This window comes from Phasianus colchicus, chromosome 6, assembly GCF_987193195.1.
Source record: "Phasianus colchicus chromosome 6, bPhaCol1.hap1.1, whole genome shotgun sequence".
Taxonomy (NCBI): Eukaryota; Metazoa; Chordata; class Aves; order Galliformes; family Phasianidae; genus Phasianus; species Phasianus colchicus.
In genome coordinates, this window is record NC_143441.1 from 15760888 (window position 1) to 15780861 (window position 19974).

General features: G+C 40.6%; 1 long non-coding RNA gene across 1 annotated transcript in view; it reads right to left on the minus strand.

The window, feature by feature from the left end:
- Positions 1 to 883: 883 nt before the first annotated feature.
- The window catches only part of LOC149917453 (uncharacterized), an 84417-nt gene continuing 65326 nt past the window's right edge, over positions 884 to 19974 (minus strand). The window contains exons 3-5 of the long non-coding RNA XR_016467451.1: positions 4618 to 4727; positions 1375 to 1464; positions 884 to 1285 (exon numbers count right to left, since the gene is read on the minus strand). This is a non-coding gene — a long non-coding RNA (uncharacterized LOC149917453). The remainder of the gene's footprint in view (positions 1286 to 1374; positions 1465 to 4617; positions 4728 to 19974) is intronic.

The following is a 19974-nucleotide window of genomic DNA, read 5'->3' on the forward strand; positions in this document are numbered from 1 at the left end:
CAACGTTGTGGACCAACAACATAATATAGGAGATATTTCTTTTGGAGCAGACCTCGTATACATCAGGTAGAACAAGCGGGTCTCCAAGTTTCCTCTTTCTGAGACCACCACTGGGCCCAGTAACAGTTACAGCGAGTAGAACTGAAATGCAGAATATATTTGTGTACTAAAAAGCCATTAGATTAATGGCTTTTGAGGTACAGTTTAACAGAAATCCCAATTTAAGGGACAGTTTTGAGGTTTATAAATGGAACAAAAGTCTGGGATCAGTTCTTTAAAGAAATGACATCCCTCAGGGCATCTCCTGCTTCAGAAACCCATCGAGACCACAGGTATAACTTCTGCGTTGGGTCTCTGGCTAGAGGAAGAAGATATACCTGCATATTCAATGGAAAAGGCCAAAGAAAAATGGAAGAGCAGACAGGAGTCAGTGCAGCTGAATTACCAGGGTTTTGAGATATTGTCAAATAATGAGGGTAGCCTTTAAGGATGAGGAAGGTGACTGTGCCCTCAACATCACTCTAGTCTATTACAGGATGAACTGAAGCCACTAATTCATTTCACATGGCCAATACAACACAGACATCAGTTTGGTTACACCAATAACATGATGGCCAACAGGAACTTAGAGATAAAATATTTAGTGACATTTTATTTTCTCTTGGAGTTCCTGGAAAAATAAAATGGAACTAGAAAGCAAACATATGAATGAAAGAAATCCAAGTGGCATTTATGGATTATATATTTTTTTGCTAGACAAGTGCCACTAGTACAAGATACTCTCAAATACGTGATATATTTTACTCCCCCAAGAATACTGATGTATTCCTGTGTGTGCTTACCTTGTTAAAACCACCCCAGCAGTGTGTCACGTTATGGAAGATTTATGTCTATGGGAAGCATTCAGCACTGACTCATTATCTGTACCTAAGTGTAGGATCGTGAGCTCAGAAGCAAAGAACAACTCTCACATCAGCTCAAGGCATATGGCATTCTTTCCCTTACTTATTTTATCATGGGGCATATTATTTTATTTAATTTTTCATCACAAACATGGTTACTGTAAATATCCTAAAGTAACACAGTTGTTCTTCTACACACTTCTGTACAGAATTCATGAATGACTGAGAGTGCATGGATGACAGAGGAAGGCTTTCTGGCTACAGCCCAGTTAAACAGCTGCCAAGTTGCTTTGCTTAGGGTGAGGAACAGCAGCATATAACCACCTAATGCTGTCTCCACCACGATGCATCAGGAGGCATCTGCAGCACTGTTGCTAGGAGCCCTGCTTGCAAAGTGCAAAATGGATGAATAAAGTAGGTCAAGAAAATTACCATTACAAGCCTTGTTGCTTTTTCCTAGCTTACCCCTCACCTGGCCCTGTGCTGCCATGGGACCTTCCTCACAGCTTGGTCTTACTTTGACTCCCAGGCACCTTGTGTACCTTCCTGTACATTGGCCGACCTGCACAGAATAAGGAAAAATTTCTGTTTCAACACAACAAGGGAGTTTGGTCTTTTTTTCTAAAAAAAAAAAAAAAAAAAAAAGATAGAGCTGCTGGCCTACAGGATAAGGAGCACTCAGACTTCCCAAGTGACCCCTGCAGTCACTGCTGTCCCTTCCCCTTCTATCAGATGTATGCTCTGGTAAAGATTCAAAAGTTAAAGGTTGGATTTATTTCACGTGAAACCCTGATGTAGGAGCCTGTTCAGACATACATTTGTTGTACTGTTTTTCTTTGGCTGACCAAAAATCTTCACTTCTTGGGAGCATTCAATATTTTCTGTGAAAGTGTCAGATCTTGTTACACGAGGAAGGCAGACCATGTTTCTGTGAGAAAATATACTTTTAATGAGTTAACACCCAGTATCTAACCTAGGAGACCCCAGGTGCCCCCTTCTGCCCTAAACATCCCTTCGCTGCAAAATTTATAACATCAGTCAATTCACTTAGGGATAGCCTCATGAATCAGGCAGGGTTCAGGACCGTGACAACATATCCAAATAACATAGAAAAGCCTCTGGAAGGCCCTGTTAAGAAGGAATATGGCAGTTTCTTCTCCACTCACTCCTAAGAGTAGAATTACATAAATCATCACTGTGCTGTTGCTTCATTAATCTAGAGCAAAACAGGTACTTGGAGAACAAAGGATAGAAAGTGGCACTAAGGTTTAACTCATTTCTGCTCTTCCCACTTTGAGAACAAAGATATGGTTTTTTTTCTGTTCCTGTATCACTATTTAAGAAGATTGAGATGGAGTTGTTCTGCCCATTTCATAACCTAGCCCTTGACCATCCAAACCTGAACTTTGCCGAGCAGCTCAACCAGTCCATGACCGTAAGATAGAAATTGTTCCCGTCTCCATTCAGTCACTAAAATGAAAACACTAATTGCTATTTACTTAATAATTATGATTTAGATTTTATCTGTACAGCTCCTACTTAATAAGAAGAGCTAAAGGTTTGAAAGATGTTAAATTGGAAAATAGTATGTAAATTAACTCCTGTGAAAACAATAAGCCTTTTATGATTGTACAAGGATGTTTTATTCTTTAGCAGTGTTGCTGTTGCTGAGCTTTTCCATTCCTGTCATAAATGCCAAGAATCTGATGAGAAGGCTATTTAATATGGGTGTTTGTGGTACACAGCCTCTGTCTTCATCTCTGAAAGGTCTTGGCAGGAGGGAAAAGTAGTTATATGCTCTCTGGTAACAGCAAAGCACAAAGTAAAGAATATAATTACACATATATTTTGCCATCATTTGCCCTACCAAGGCATAGACAGTATTTTGGATGTAGCTCTCCTATTTTTATGACAAAGAGAAACAGATGATGCTTGTCAACTATTTTCTTTGGTGCCCTCCTCGCTGTTTACAAAGTCTGCACAGGGAGTCTTACTGCCACAAAAGCAGCAGAAGCAAAGTAGCATCAGTCTCTGGCTCGGAGATCCCTATGTTTGCCTTCCCAAAGGGGTTTGTGCCAAATATTGTTACTTCCATTTCCTCTGACAGATTCTTGCTGTTTTGTTTTCTACATCTTTTCTGTCTTTCTCCCCATACAACCATTTTGGAGAACAATTCCCAAAGAGCCCCCTTCACCACCTGTCTCAGGGAACTCCCCTCAGATCTACAGCTCAGTAGCTGTCAGGAGGGCAGAGGAGCAGTCATTTTCTGACATCTCCTAACATGGCATATAAGTCTACTTAATTGCTCCATCTGATTAGCTCAAAACCCCAGGATGTGTACAGCTGTTCCTTATAAGCAGGTATGTAAGTGTAACCAAAGCCTTGGAGACTGCATTATGAGATTTTCACTGTAAAACTCCAGGAAAGAAGAAAAAGGCTAAGAGTTTCAAAGTACAAAGTTTATACCTAGAACAAGGCTCAGCCTAGGTCTGTTGTGCTCTGTGACTTTGTCATCTTGTTTTATTTTATCTCACAGTGGTAGTTATGGTGCTTTGATTCTGACAGGCCATTGCGCTTTTTTTTCCTCAGGAATTCTATTTGAATTCACTGGACCAGATTTATTTATGTAAAAGTGTTCCTTTGGTCCTGCTGTTATGTGTTTCTTGCCTAGATTTTTAAGTACCTGGCAAGAGAACTCCAGGTGCTGCTAACAGCCCTTTACATTTCTCTTTGACAGAAATGCCAGTTCCAATCAGACCAAACAACCCAACAGAAATCAATCTCATACACAGTCCTCATTTCAACCCTGTCCTGTGCTTCACTCCTTGTGAAGCACAGCCATCTCCCGAGGATGATTCTATTTTCTTTAAGACCTGCAGGAAAGCAGCACCGGACTCCCACTTTTCTGTTTCAAAACACTCCACCACAGACAGTGCTGCTGTTGTGATGGTAGGACAGCAGGAGAATATAAAGAGTGCAGCTGTAATGTATAATTTATGTTGGCACCCCACGCTTCCCTGCTATTCTTCCCAAAGCTGGGACATTTAACAGAACTTTGTGCAATGCTGGTAAGAAATGTCTGTTTTCAGCAATCATTTCTAGTCATCATTCTGATCCACCTGCTGGCAGAAGCTTTTGGGAGCAGAAGAGTGAGGTCCTGTTTTAATAAGGGATTTCAGGAAAGAAATCAAACTACAAAAAGTACACTGTACTAATGATAGGAAGTAGCACTTCCCACTGCTCCATCACAACTTCCACTGCAAATAATCTGTAGAAATGTTAGAAGATGTGGGGATTTAAGGAGACACAATACAGTACTTAAATACATGGGTGACAAATCCAGACAAAAAGGACATGGGATAGCCCTTTGCTGATGTATTTCCAGAGAAACAGGATGAAAATAATGAATGAAGATCAAACCAGCCTTGAATGGCATTTACATAAACACCTCCTTAGCATCAGCTAGGGCATGAATAAGACCAATATTCATAAAAGAGTAGAACCTCTGCTGGGTCCAAACCCTACTGCTTGCTTCTAGTGTTTCTTCTGAGAAACACATCTAACCTACTAACTCTAAACTCAAAACATTTAAGGGTTGCCATAGGGACATACTGAGATTGTACCATTCTAGTGTTTTTCTTCCAGATTCCTCAATAAAGTGACAACGTAGGCTTCTAGGCAATAAATATGCATGTAAAAATATTAACTTACATACCAACCCATCAAGCAACTTCAAAGCTGTGATATACTCCATCCTGGCAAACTTGAATATTGGGTGTTATTTGTACAGTAGTTGTGGAAGCATTCACTGTCCCCAAATCCTCTCTGTATAAATGCAAAAAGAAAAAAATATATTTTGGTAAGTAGCTTAGAAACTTAGGTCCCTTTCACAATGGGTTAGGACAAGGAAGGAGGGAGCTGTGAAATGTTTAGGAAAAGGTTCTGAATATCTGTAAATCTCTACCTATTCCTTACTTGTAATTTTGTTTGTAATAAGATGACAGAATTCAGCCCTTTTTTCTCACCAAGACTTAACTGGAAGTGAACCTACTGGGAAAAATAACAACAAACCAACAGAAGAGCAATGCGTAGAAAGAGAAAGGGAAGGAGAGAAAGGTGGCAAGGAGGCAGAGAAAAGGGAGAAGCATGCTGCAGCTAACAGTAGCTGATGCAGCCTGGGATCCATGTCCTGTGACAGAGATGTGACTGTGTGGCAGCCTTCCCCAGGCACCCATTCTGCTGCTAAATCTGACTGCCAGAACTTAAGCTGTAAAGAATGGAGGAATCTTTTGGGAAAAGCTAATAGCATCGCTGAGTTAGTGAATTTCTCTAGGGATACTCTAAGGGAAAATTGTGCCTAACGAGGATGTTACAGCTTGGCGAAAAAGGGCCTGTGTTGATCCTTGAGCCCAGAAATTGAGGGTATGTCTGCACAGCATGACATAGAGTTACTATAAGCTCAAATCCTCACTGTTGCTTTCAGTGTCCTGCAAGTGCCCTTCAGCACAAAATCTTGCACTCTCTGTGCTATCTTTGCCATGAAGTATGGATGGCAGCACCTTGAGAACATCTCTGAATTGAAGCCTCCTCCCACTGTTGTCCAGTGCCCCCTCACCTGCAGAGACTCTGGAGATGCACACTGGGGCACTTCTACGGGTAGCAGAAGTGGTGGTTGGATGGTATTAGAATACAAAGTGTTCTTGTTAAATGGAAGGAGGTTCCTGGGAAAAATATGATGGTTCTCCACAGGGATGTATTCTCTGAATTCAGATATTCCAGTATTCAGATACACACAGTCAGTTAGGGAAAAAATTATACACCAAGATGGACAGCAAGCTCTGAGTCAGTGCTATTGGGAAAACATCACCCTGTGCTACCAAAAAAGAAAAAGGGAGTAAATACTGAAAGGCATTCTACTGGTAAAACCTCTCAGCTGGAGCAGTATGTCCACTTTAGGACAGAAGACTTCAAGAATGACCTACAACAGCTGGAGAGTATGGAAATGCACACCGGAATATCAGAAACTAGGAAAGATCAACAGTGGACAGCGACTGAGCTACTCTGTAGTTAGTCCAAAGGAAGCCTTAAAATATATACAAGGCAATTGCAAAAGGGAAAGCAGCAGCTTGTTATTGTCTGCATAGATAAGACATATAAGCATTAAATTGTAACAGAGATTCAGAGGCAAAATTAGGAAATATTTTATGTCACTAAGGATAATGAGGCACAGCAGTAGATATGACAGATCTCCATCACTGGAGTCTTTCATTGGGAATAATGTAGTCTTTCAGAAGGTGAGAAGGGAGAACACGTAAATAGATCTGATATGCTTCTTAAGCCTAGATAACACTCACCAGTGTATTTTATTGAGCTACAACTCTCTCTGAAAGGTTGTTCATTTTGTTTTTATGTAGGAACATGACAAATAAAAATGAAGAAACCAGGAAATGAAGAAGTTTTCAGATCAAGTGAAGGTCTGTGCCTATAGGTGTTATATGCTGACAAAAAAGGAGCAATTACTGCAAGCTGAGACTTGGCACTCTCTAGGGAAACAATGTAAGAGTGCAATTACAGCAAGGAGTGAAATACCAGCATAATCTGAACAGGCTCATTATCAATGAAATCTCAAAATGGCAACATTCATTAATAAAATGCACTGTGCATTCTGAAATTCTAGCATGAATCTGCACTAGGTAGGGGGCGAAAGAGTAAGTGACTAGGCTTCTTTGTTTCAATTTCTCCAAGAAGCCAGCATAATCTTTTGACATGATAAAGGCAGAGCATTATTTTTTTATGTCTTCCATGTGTGGTGTGTTTCTTAAGAGACTGGGTGGTTCAGGTAATAAGTAATTAAACAGGTGAAGTTATTTTAAAGCAAATCCCATATCAATCTGAATTAAACACCTCTATCTGACATCCATGATTAAGTTGCATGAGAAGGCAGCATGGTAAGAGCCTGAGAACATACAATGGCATTGGCTGGATCTGAAACTACCATAACCCACCCCTGAAAGCCGGCTCTGAGATAAACCAAGCTGCTGTAAATCATGGAATCATAGAATTACTCAGGTTGGAAGGGACCTCAAGGATCATCAAGTCCAACCTCAGCCTAACCATAGTATCCTAACTCTAACAACCCTCTGCTAAGTCATATCTCTGAGCTCTTAAACACATCCAGGGACGGTGACTCAACCACCTCCCTGGGGAGCCTATTCCAATGTTTAACCACCCCTTCTGTAAAGAAGTGTTTCCTAACGTCCAACCTAAACTTACCTTGGCGCAACTTGAGGCCATTTCCCCTCATCTTGTCACCCGTCACCAGTGAGAAGAGACCTACCCCGCTCTCATTGTAAGCACCTTTCAGGTACTGGAAGACAGTAATAAGGTCTCCTCTCAGCCGCCTCTTCCCCAGACCAAACAGCCCCAGCTCCTTCAGCCTCCCTCATAGGGCTGATTTTCCAAGCCCTTCACTAGCCTTGTTGCCCTTCTCTGGACCTGCTCCAGTACCTCCACGTCCCTTCTGTACTGAGGTGCCCAAAACTGAACACAGTACTCAAGGTGAGGCCCCACCAATGCTGAGTACAGGGGCAGGATGCCTTCCCTAGTCCTGCTCACCACACCATTCCTGATACAAGCCAGGATGCCTTCTTTTTGACACAATATGCTATTTAATACTCAGAGGAAGAGATTTATTTAAAAAAAATAAATCCAAAATCAACTCCGGTCACAGAAAGCAAAATTTCAATTTGCAGTTCTAAGCCATTTATTAATGAGTGGTGCTCAGAGGAGGAAAAGTACGTAGCTTTCTGCAATGACTCCAGAATTCAAACTTCAGGTAAGCTAGCCAAATTTATCCTAATTACTCTTGGGTGAGCAGATCAAAGCCAGTAATTTGGGAACAGCATCCTACAGATATTATGTGTGCAATCAGATAAACACTTTAGGCAGAGAACAAGAAATTTGCTTTTCAGTTTGTGCCATATAGAAACATAAATAAATAAAGCAGAACATTGTTGCATAAATAAAGCTTTTTTTTTTAAATAGAAAAAATATATTTTTTTCCATCAGAGAGATGATTTCACTGAAATTGCCATGCAGAAGCTCTGTAATCCACAGTAGCAATACTGCCTAATATGAGTCCTTTAAGAAAAAATTCTTGTGTGTCCTACATGTATACAATAGACTTTCTGAAGCCACTTATACCTTTGGGAATTGGCTGCCTAAAAGCCTGTAAGGATTTGGGGTTTAAGACCAAAGCTGCAGAGCTTAAATCACATTTTTAAAGGAAAAACTCCAACACTGTTCATTGAAATAATGTTTAAATTCTGCACTTGATTTTCTAAATCATTCTTTCCCCCTTCTGAACAGTACTGGTGCTCACGTTATGAGTAGGGACATTACTTCCAGGGAATCATTAAAGGAGTAGTTTTGCCCTGCAGGCAGTGTGCCCTCACCACAGGAGCTGGCACCATGGACAGTTGGCCATTGCCTCTTGTCCCAGTAGCTAGCAGGGAGAACAGAGGGCCCCAGAGCCATGCCAGAGCCCTGGGAAGCTGTGCTGTGGTTCTCCTGAGTTGTAATTCAGCTCCACCCACTGACCATGAGTGCACTTTTTTCAGCTCTGCAGGCACATTGTTAATGCACAAAGCCCCTTTGCTTCTCTCCTAAACCAGTTATTAGGGCTGTGCAGACAAGAAATCTCAAGGACTGGTGAGAAGACACAGCTGCAGCATGCAGGAGCATCTCCCCAAGGACACTTACTGAACCACGCTGACTGCAATGGACTAGAGTAGCCATGGCCAACCTGTGGCCTGCAGGCCACACGTGGCCTCATCCAGCCTGCCCTGCAGCCACCTCTGCCCCATGCCATCATGGCGGCGCTCTGCCCTTCCAAGAGGCCCAGCCCTGGGTGTGCACCAGTCGCTCACAACAACCAAACATCAGTGTGCAAGCGGTACTGCCTGGGCTGAAACCAGGACACAGGGAGGAAGCAGGACTGTGCTGACTCAGTTATGGCAAATTCTTTTAGGAGACACTGGTGAAACACAGCTCTGTGAACAGCAAAACAGCAAATACTTTCCACTGTGAGAAAGGAATTTGAAAATAGGTGTAAAGTGCTGAAAAAATCATCTTTTTTTTGTATGTTTGTGACTCCATTTTCAGTTGACAGAAGTGCATTACCTGCCATTTTTCAAGTGGGATATAAAGAGTTGCAATCAGATATTTAACTCAAAAACTTGATCATGTCTCTCTACTAGTCTTTGGTAAGCCCTGTCTAACCAGAGAGAAATATCCTTTGCTTCACAATCATGTCTTAATCACATCATCACTTTCTGGCAGTACGTACACTTGTGAACAAGTGTTTTCAAGGATGAAGCAAAGGAAGAGTAACATTTCTTCAAAAATGTTCAAAAAAAAAAACCTTGAGAGCTCACTGAGAATTGCAGCCACTGTCATCGAATCAGACTGATGTATTAGTTTCACAGAAACAAGGTCAAATATTCCAATAGTTTTATGTTTTTGTTCTCTCTTTTTTATGTTTTAATTAAAAAATGTATCAGGCAACAAAATAGGTTTTGTTGCTTATATACGTGAGCTATATTTTATATTTTACATGTGGCCCAAGACAATTCTTATTCATTCAATGCAGTCCAGGCAAACCAAAAGTGGACACCTATGGAACTAGAGGAAGGAAGTGTTAGATGACAGAACCAAAAGCCCATCCTTACAGCAAGCCCCTTTGGCACAAAGAACAATCTTGAGATGTGTCATTTTGTGCTTAGTGAAAAAAACAACAACAACAAACAAATCAAATCTACAGTCACTGTTGAAAATCAAATTACACCTGAAAAAGTAATAAAAATAAATACCGTGTTGGACATGGAGTATTTGCTTTATCCGGATTGTCCATTTTTGCAAGGAAGGACTGTTTTGTCATTTAGTTTCATAGAATTTGTCCTTTTCAATTTTGTTATGAATATTAAGAGAACCAGCACCCAAAGTTCTGAGGACGAGGCAGGTAGAGATTCATTTGTTCATCAGCTTTTAATAGACACTGAGCAGCCCTGTTTTCATACTGCAGTGATAGCACTACAGCCAGCACTCTCACCAAGAGAGCAGATTGGCAGGCATTTGAAATGAAGGATTATCTTGTGGTTGAGCAGAGGAGTAGGGCTCCAGAGACCTGATTTCTGTTCTTTGATCAATCACACAAACCCTGCAGGACACCGGGCAAGCCAATTAATAGCCGTGTCACAGTTCTTCAGCAAAAATTGTAGGGAGGGCTGTTTCCTTCCTTTTACTTCACCTTTCTTTTCTTCTCACAGATAGCCAGCTCTGCAAATTGTTTCTTATTGATTGGAACTGTAAGGACCTGGTTTGCACTGTGCCTCACAATGTTGTCACACTTTCAGGATCTGTTTTTACATGAATACTGAACAGTGACCAAGTACCATTTTATTTAAATTTCACTGAGGGATTTCATCATTTTGTTTTTGCTATTATAATTTGCTTATGCATACCTAACAATGACTGTAAGCCCTAGGGGAAAAAAAAAGAGAGAGGGAAAAATGATTATACAAACATGATCTGTACAAACTACATATATGGATGAGAGAGGTTTTTTTTTTTTTTTGCAGATTAAAAAATAGCATTATCTTTACTGAACCCAGAGGGGTTCAAGCCTATACACAAAGTGTTCTAGAGAGGCATATCATTCCTAGACCATCCATGTGAACTAGACAGCACAGGTAGGGTACCAAATACACAAACCCTCATTCAAGTATCTTCAGGCAGACACAGTTCTCAGGATGGGAATTTGGAAGTATCTATTGAAAATTGAAAGGTCAAGCCATCTGCCCTCCTGCTCTCATCTCCCACCACAAAAAATACCAGTACCTGTGCTGAAGTACCAGCAAGCGGGCAGATATCAACCTCTTTCAAACACTGCATCTGTGCACATGACATTAATATATGAGTAGCTATTACAGCAGCAGGGGGGAAGAGTTCATTCTCATTTTCTCATCCCCACACCGCAGCTGACAGCTCCTCACTTGAGCTGCAGTGATGTACAGTGATGGTGCCATGCTTTCCTTTCAACTTTGCTTACACAAGATGCTGATTATTTGGACAGTTCAGCATCAGAGAGGAATAATGCACTGCTCTGCTCCTCAATCCTACTGTATCAACCCTCATTTCACTGCAGCTTACACTACTGAACAGAAAACATATTCTTATTCAATTTTCTACATGCTTACAGGAGAGAATCATTGTTGCAGTTATGATTTAATAAACACTGCCTTGGGCCTGGGCCAGGATAATAGATGGGTGCCAGGCTTAGCCACGGGAGAAGCATAAGAACTTCTATTTTTCAGGTTTAGAAAAAGCTTAATGCAGCAGGACATCAAACAACGCGTTCCCTCGTTCCTCATTTGCTTCTAATGAGATAACCTTAGAACAGATTTTCATCTGGAATCATACAAGTGCTCAGCTTATCCTACCTGCCATTGTGCTCCTGGCCCCTGTCAGAAGGAGACATCACAGTCTGTTTGCTGTTGTTTCCAACAGTATTTCAGAAGACAAAGCCATCTGCAGAGAGCTGTACTAATGGAAAAGAAAACAAGGCATTTCTAATTGGTGGGGAGATGTAGCCTCTGCTCATGGCTAGATTTGAGGCTAACTTGGCAATGACCTTTTGTTTAATGTTGTTAATTTTGCTTCTGGTAGTTTTTCATTAAAGGAGGATAATGAAGATACAAGCCCATAGATGTAAATCATTAAGGGCTCTAACTAGCAGTGCAATCGCAAAAGATAGATCCTTCCCCTCCTATTTTTTTCTTGTTCATATTTAAATATATGCACAGTTTTGATAGTGGGAGATTCTGTGCCTTAAGAAAATAAACACATCACAGACACCACACAGTAGTTTGTAAAAAGTCACTGTTCTGTTGCCACTGGTGAAAGTCACATTAGTCTGCAGCTGAAGTACTTTCGAATGAAGACTTCATGCACAAGCAGAACGGCACTGTCTGGAAAGACAATTCAGGACTGAACCACATCAGCAGTGTTGGACATATACAAGAGCTTTCATCACTAGAAGGCTCTAAGATGATCGTTACTATCAGCTTCCTGACATACTGCTGCTGAAGCAGAGTATATACGAGGTATTGCTTGCTAAAGAATCGTTTGTGTGCACCCTTTAATGCACTGCAGCCCAACCTGCTGTCAAGAAAATGCACTTCACAGGTGCTTTATAAGCAATCTGTATACACATTAGATGGGGAAATTGCAATGGTTTTGAAACAGGAGCAGCTTCATGCTGCACTATCACCATCAGATATACTTTGAAGACCACATATTCCTTCACCAATGTTAGAAAATGTTTTCTCACTCACAGTCTTCACTCTGAAGGAATGAGTTAATGGAGTCTCTTTCTCTTTTGAGCAAGATCAGCTTTTGCCATTTTCTAGACCAGGGAGTACTTTTTCTGAGCTTTTCCAAGAGATATATTTCTCAACTATAACAACTGTGTTGGAGGTAAACTGAAATGTTTCAACTGTCCAACTAGTTTCCATGTTCTAGCTTAACTCCTTGTGAACATAAAAACCTGGCAACAACAAGAACAACAAACCATCAAAATTAAGAAAAATGGCAGACCTGATTAACATAATCACCAGTTTATTAAACAAAGAATCTTAGAATCACAGAATCACAGAATCAGAAATCACCAAGGTTGGAAAGGATCTCCAGGATCATCCTGTCCAACCATCTGCCTGTCACCAATATTTCCTACTAAACTGTAGCCCTCAGAACATCTAAACTTTTCTTGAACACCTCCAGGGGTGGCGACTACCACCCCTCTGTGCAGCCCGTTCCAGTGCCTGACCACTCTCTTGGAGAAGTATTTCCTAACACCCACCCTGAATCTCCCCTCGTGCAACTTGAAGCCGTTCCCTCTAGTCTAATTCCTGGTTATGCAGGAGAAGAGGCCAACCCCCACTTCATCACAATCTCCCTTCAGGTAGATGAAGAAAATGATAAGCTCTCCCCTGAGCCTCTTCTTCTCCAGACTAAACAATCCCAGCTCCCTCAGCCACTCCTAGTAAGGCCTGTGATCCAGACTTCTCACCAGCTTTGTTGCACATCTCTGAACACACTCCACAACCTCAATGTCTTTCTTGTAGTGGGAGGCCCAAAACTGAACACAGTACCAGAGGGACGATCACTTCCTTGCTCCTGCTGGCAACACTATTTCTGATACAAGCCAGGATGCTGTTGGCCTTCTTGGCCACCTGTACATATTGCTGGCTCATGTTCAGCTGAGCATTGACCAATACATCCATGTTTGTTTCTTCCACACAGTCTTCTAGCTGCTCTGCCCCAAGCCTGTAGCATTACCTGGAGTTGCTGTGGCCAAAGTGCGGGACCCAGCACTTGAACTTGTTGAACTTCATCCCACTGGCTTCATCCCCTCTATCCAGCCTGTCCAGATTGCTTTGTAGGGCCTTCCTACTCCCAGGCAGATCAACACTTCCTGCCAACTTGGTCTATTCTGCAGACTTACTGAGGGTGCACTCAATGCCCTCATCCAGATAACCCAGAAAGACACTGAACAGGACAGGCCCAGTACTGACCCCTAAGGAGCACCACTTGTTACCAGTAGCCAACTGTATTTAACTCCATTCACCACCAAGGTCTGAGCCTGGCCACACAGCCAGTTTTTCATTCAGCAAAGAGCGTATCTGTCCAAACCACAGGCTGCAAGCTTCTCCAGGAAAACATCAAACTTTGTTTCACTATTTTGTTATTTCAGGATTCTCCTTGCCTGTAGCAATGGAGCTGCTACCTCAGATACTCTTCTGTGGGTGAAGTAGGCTAACCTAACCTGTGAGTACCTGTGAGAAACAAATAAATAGAACATGAACTGTAACCTTAAGCTGTCCTCTTGTGACATACTAAAGTTTCCATTGGGAAGCAATTTGTCAATCTCTAATATCTGTAAGCCAATTCTATATATAATAAATAATTACAAAATACTAAAATGTTTTCAGGAAAAAAACAGAACTACAGAAAATTGACACTTCCAGTTTGTTCAATAACCTGGATAATGCCCTGAAATTTATTAAAAATACAGTAGGTTAGAAGTGGCTGAAGATGTGCAAATTGGGCCCAAAGGACAGCTTTGTCCTTCAAGAATCATTTTAAATGACAAAGGTGAGTTAGCATTCAAACACGCAGCATAAAACCATTCAGGGTGCAGAGTGCAGAAGCATTTTGCATGATCTAACTATTCCCATTGCAATAGCAATAAAACTGGCAAACTTAGAGCAAAGTTTCAGCAGTTGCTACTCTTGACCTTACCTACAATCTTCCTATGGCCTACTACTGATTTTGTGTTTTGTTGGTTGCTTTTTTTTCCCTGTATGAAGGCCTTCAGATTTTGGTATGATGTTGTAGAGTGGTTTGTAGCTTCTGTGGTCTACAACGTCACCTTAGGGTATGTCTGTTCCATGGTTTTCAGTAAAGGTAGAGAGAAGACCCTATGACACAGCACATATTTCCAGCTCAGTGTTCCTAGATACCCAGGGCAATGACAATAAAATTCTCTCCCCGGATGTTATGAACAGAAAGTGATAAGCAACACTGTTGGATGTCTGTGAATTTTTAAATATCATATATGGGCAAAAGGCTGGACTAACCTTCCTGATGTTCACACCCTACTTAGACAATACTTTTGCTGAAACCCATGGCAGCTTTGACTGAATAAGAGCAGCAGGATTTGGTCCCATGACAATAAAAATCTAAATTTAAAATGAGGTGTATGCTAACAAAGCTCACAAAAATCACTTGTAGGAGAAGTTTGTCATCTTTTTTATAAAGAAAGAACAACATGGCAGAGAAACAGACTGTCAGACACTTTCAGAGCCAGTATTTCTAGTACAACAAATATTTGTTTTATACAGTCAAGTACAAAGCTATGAATCATCTTGCATATGAAGTGCAAAATCAAGAAAAAGTTATGAATATAGATAGTTACATGCTTTAATCTCAAGTCATTCCAGTCTTATTGGTAATAACTCCTGGGTTAGTTTCATATTCAATGGGATAATAATTTTTAAAGGGATTTTTAGGTGAATAATATTGTTGGTTTATTAGCTATGATTTCATTATTTCTATCTGACTTTAGGTATTACAGAAGTTACTAGCCACACAAAGCAAGAATGAAGATATTCCTATAACTGATCAATGTGCAGTGCTTTATGTGCATCTTATTAACAGCAAATAGCAGTTTCTGTAATGGAGGAAGGCACATGAAACCTTGATTATGAAACAACTATAAAAAGATCATTTTACTTGGACAAAGCAACAAAGCTATTCTGTAGGCTGCTCTGTCTATAAGATGGAAGAAGGTGGCAAAGGCCACAATCAAGACAGTTCAAGATGAGGAACTAAAAAGTCACAAAGATATCAGTCCAAAGAGTAAAATTGTTAGGAACTTGGTCTAGGATCACAGGCATAAAAATAGGCATCAGAACAACAGGGCTGACTCCAGGAAAGGAGTGGGCAGAGCAAATGTGGGATTGTTAAAGTAAATTAGGAGCAGATGCCATTAGCACACTAGTGAGGCAGAAGAAATCTTCAGGAATAAGTACTGGCAGCTAAGGAATTGGGTTTGATAAAACAACACCAGCAACAATGGATAGTAACCAACACAAAGCTTCCAGCTCTTCTGCAAACTGCCAGAAAGACCTTGCATACACTGCCAGTATTTAAGTTCAAGGTCCAGACCCGTGCAGAATAACACCAAGTAGCTGCCTCTGGGCAGCTACTACATGTCTTAGAGTTTTCCCTGGTATTTCCTATAGCACCATACTGAGAGGCTCTTTTTAAAATAAATTATCTTGCAGACATCCCCTCAACTTTAAAGTGAGCCATCAGACCAAAATGAGGATCCCACAGTGGGAGAACCCCATGGTGCTGCCCCTAAGACAGCCACATCAAAACCAGTAATGCTCGTAAGGGCAGCATGTGCACATCCAGAGATGTAAGAAGACAGACTCGGAGGGTTCCTAGACACCTAATACACATCAAGATCTCTGGCCTGTGACTGAGGCAGCTGTTTTTAAAATTAAGATTATAATCCAAATGTAATTTTTAGGATGATCTTGTTTTTCTGTTGATTGCAGTTTTTAACAATCAGCTGAGCATTAGATGTGCCCAGTATGTGTTCCTGAGACTGGTAAAATCTGTACAGGAGATGGGCTGGATAGACAGGTGCCAAATCAGGATCAGAATTTTAATCTTGAATTAGTAGGGAAATACAAATAAAATAACAATTTTCTCTTCTCTCAGAACGGGTGTGCACACATATGCGTTCCCCTTCTGGTGAGTAAATATCACACCCTGACTTTGGGCCATCATTTGCCATATGATGTGTGAGAACATTTTGTTGCTCTCTTTTAGGATTTATTCCTATTTGGAAGAAAATGGAGGTGCAGCGCTGCTGACAAATCTGCTAAGCCAAGTGTTTTGTTCCTCATGAGTAAGTAAGATGAAGTAAAATGTGCAGAGTGGGAGCGGCAGGCTGAGGCCCTGCATAGATGGCTATTAGGAAAACTATTCGAGTTTTTGGAGGCATTTTGAATGGGCACTGCCCTGTGATTCATTACTTCTCTTTTAACCTCTCTCACGTGTAAGTCACCAATCTGTCTGGCTGACAGCAAACTGAACTGTAAATCTCATAAGTAGCACAGCTCTTGCATTCCCTGTGTTACCTTGAAGTTGCTTTAAAGCATACATTTAACGTTTTTTTGAAAGCATTAAAGACAACATACTAAATCATGAGTGGAACAATTAAAAAGAAAAAAGTGGGGGGGGAGGGGAGGTTCTTGTTTGTGATAAAATCTGTTCAGTCACAGCTAATGCTGAGCATCAGCCAAAGCAAAGTGAACTGGGAAGAGTAGTTACAGAGCGTCCCAACTCAAGAAAGACAGTGTGAAGAAATAAGGCCTATAACTATTAATAAAACAAACCAGAAAATGCCTCATAAACATACACTTTTAGTTTTTGGTATGCTGATTTCCCCTCCAATAAAATGTTTCAAGAAGACCACTCAATTTTGATAAATTTGACAGTTATAGGCAGGTTTTCTTACTCTCTGATATATCATACTGGTGGTTGCTCAAAGCTCAGTGAAGGAACCACTGGGGTGATGGATTTCAAGGGTTTCTCCAGGCTCTATGAGGACTCTGCATTGCCCTGGAAGCCTGAGTGGAAGCAATGTTTTTGCTTTAGGAGAGCTTCATAGTTCTCTTGTGCTTCTGCTGAGAGTGAGCACTACATACTTCCTGCTGATACTCATCTCATTCCACTCAGATACCTCCAGGGGAAAATATCTAATTGGGTAGTTAATGTTTGAGCATTTCCACAGCTTTTGCATATCTGCATTTCCCAAAGCCAGGTCAAACAGTGTACTCTGCCTTCTCTGCTGTTTGGGTAAATCTATCACATCTAATAGGGAGCCTGTTACTGGTCATTCAGAAACAAAAGTTAACAAAGCATCTTTTTTATTCCTACAGCCAGCATATGCTATTTCACTACAGATCAGAGCCAGCAACTGAAGAGAACAAATATTTCTGGTGAAGAATAGCATCATTTCAGTTTGTGAAATGTTATGCAACAAAGTAATAATCACGGCCTTCCTTGAAGGACAGTTAGGTAACACATTCATTAGAGCTTAGTTGAAGAAGCCTCTCAAAGATCAAAGACTTCATCTACAGCATTCAGTAATTCCTGCAAAAGTGACATTCAGAACTTCTAGATATTTTTATATATTGTACTTAGTAATTTTCTTTGCAGAAAAAGAAGACATACACAGCAAAACCCAGTCAAGTTTCACTACATTTCATCTTCAAATGATCTCAAATTAAACATGCAAATATATGTCTATAAAAATACATAAAGCTACATACACAAACTGAACAAGTAAAAAAAAATGGTAAACAGCAATATTAAAGCATAGGTCTGACACCTGACAGCATGGCAAGTATTTCCTGTACAATTCAAAGACCTGCGAGACTGTACACCTAAGCTCTTTTCAAAGGAACCTGATGTCATTAGATGCCAGAATTCACTGATCCTCTTTTTAAGGCTTTCATCTATTCCTGCCTGAATAAGAAGCAAAAAAAATCAATTTTTTTCTTCCAGAACAGCCATTTCTGTTATAACTTAAAAGACAAAATGGTATTGGGTTGATTCATTCAGTAGTGTATATGTCTTCCACTCCTGACAATGGTATGGGAATACTTCAGATATAGGACAAATGTGATTTATAACTACGTACTCCACTTGTCACAGGACAAGGGTATGAGTACACACATGATGGAGACCTCTGTCATATCAGCTCTTCCACTGTCTCACTATGCTCTTTGTTTCACACAGCCAGGGTAACAGGAAGGAATGTGCAAAGAAAGGCTCCTACCCCACTGCTCCTTCACACCATCACCAGGCAGGTGATGAGATCTTAAAGCTCTCATTAACATACAATCATTAAGGTTGGAAGAGACAACTAAGACTGTCTAGTCCAACTATCAACCCATCACCCTCATGTTCACAAACCCATGTCACTCAGTGCCACATCTGCAAGTTTCTTGTAAACAACATCTTCTCACATTCTCATGTCCAGGGTGACAAAGGGGATCAAAAGTTGTAAAGATGGCCTTTTTCCAGCTTGCCAAAGATCATGGATGCATGAACTACCCCAGATTATCACTCGTCTGCTTTTTCTGCTTGCTAAGAGTAGGATTTATGAATGAAACCCCTGGAGGAGGAACTCCTAAGAACTGTGCCTGTTATTCAACTATATTTTTCTGCGAGAAAAAAAAAAAAAAAAAAAAAAAATTAAGCTAAACCAATCTGTATATGCCACAGCACCAAACACAGTTGGCACAAGGGGACTTCTGACAGATAGCCACTTCATGAGCTCCCTGATGGATATCATGCTAGTTAGGTTATCAGGGACTGGAGTACCTTGGTAGTTCTGTCAGCATCACTCACGCAGGGAAAGGAACAAAAAGGGGGGGAAAGCTGAATGGGAGTAAGAGAACGAGAACATAGCCAGATGCTTAGAATTGAACATGGTCATTGTATTAGATGTTACTTCAGGAAGCACTTCAACAAAAGGAAAGGGAAAGGGAAAAGGAAAAAGGAGAAGGAGAAGAAGAAGGAAAGGGAAAGGGAAAGGGAAAGGGAAAAGGAAAAGGAAAAGGAAAAGGAAAAGGAAAAGGAAAAGGAAAAGGAAAAGGAAAAGGAAAAGGAAAAGGAAAAGGAAAAGGAAAAGGAAAAGGAAAAGGAAAAGGAAAAGGAAAAGGAAAAGGAAAAGGAAAAGGAGGGGAGAGAAGAAGAGAAGTAATTGAAAAGAACAACAGAGCCTTTGAACAACTAAAATCTTTCTTTTTCCATTACTTATGAGCAAAATAATGTCTATCTGGCAGCTTTACTGCTATCTGGCAATACATCCTTTTCTTGCAACGCACAATACAGTACTATTGTGGTTCAGTTTTTCCCAGAAACTATAAGACAGATCAGTATTTCATTATTCTAGTGCAGTAAAAACACAAAGCAAAGAAATATAGTTGCAACACAGTGTTAATGGTCTGAGGAAGATAAAGGGTGAAAGAAAAGAATTATCACTTATGAGAGAAATGAGGGAGGGATATACTGTAATCATGATTGCAAGTGGTAAGTGTACATACTGTTCTGTCTGCTACTTGGGGAGAAAAAGAGCACTAAACACATACCTTTGATTAGCCAAGCCTAATGGAGAGACAAAAATGCTGAAAGAAAATAAAATCTTCCTGAAATCACTCACACAATTCTGAAGTTTATCTTTCAAAGAAATACTAAAGGTAAAATGAAATGCCTCAGAGCACACTGCGTCAGTATGGCAAAAAGAAACAAAATATCACACACACAGATAAAATCTGAGAGTTAATCTAGAAATGATTTTTCAGTGCAGAATTGTTTTTCAGTGGAAGACACATCAGCGGTTTTTAAAAATCTGCTATACCTGCAC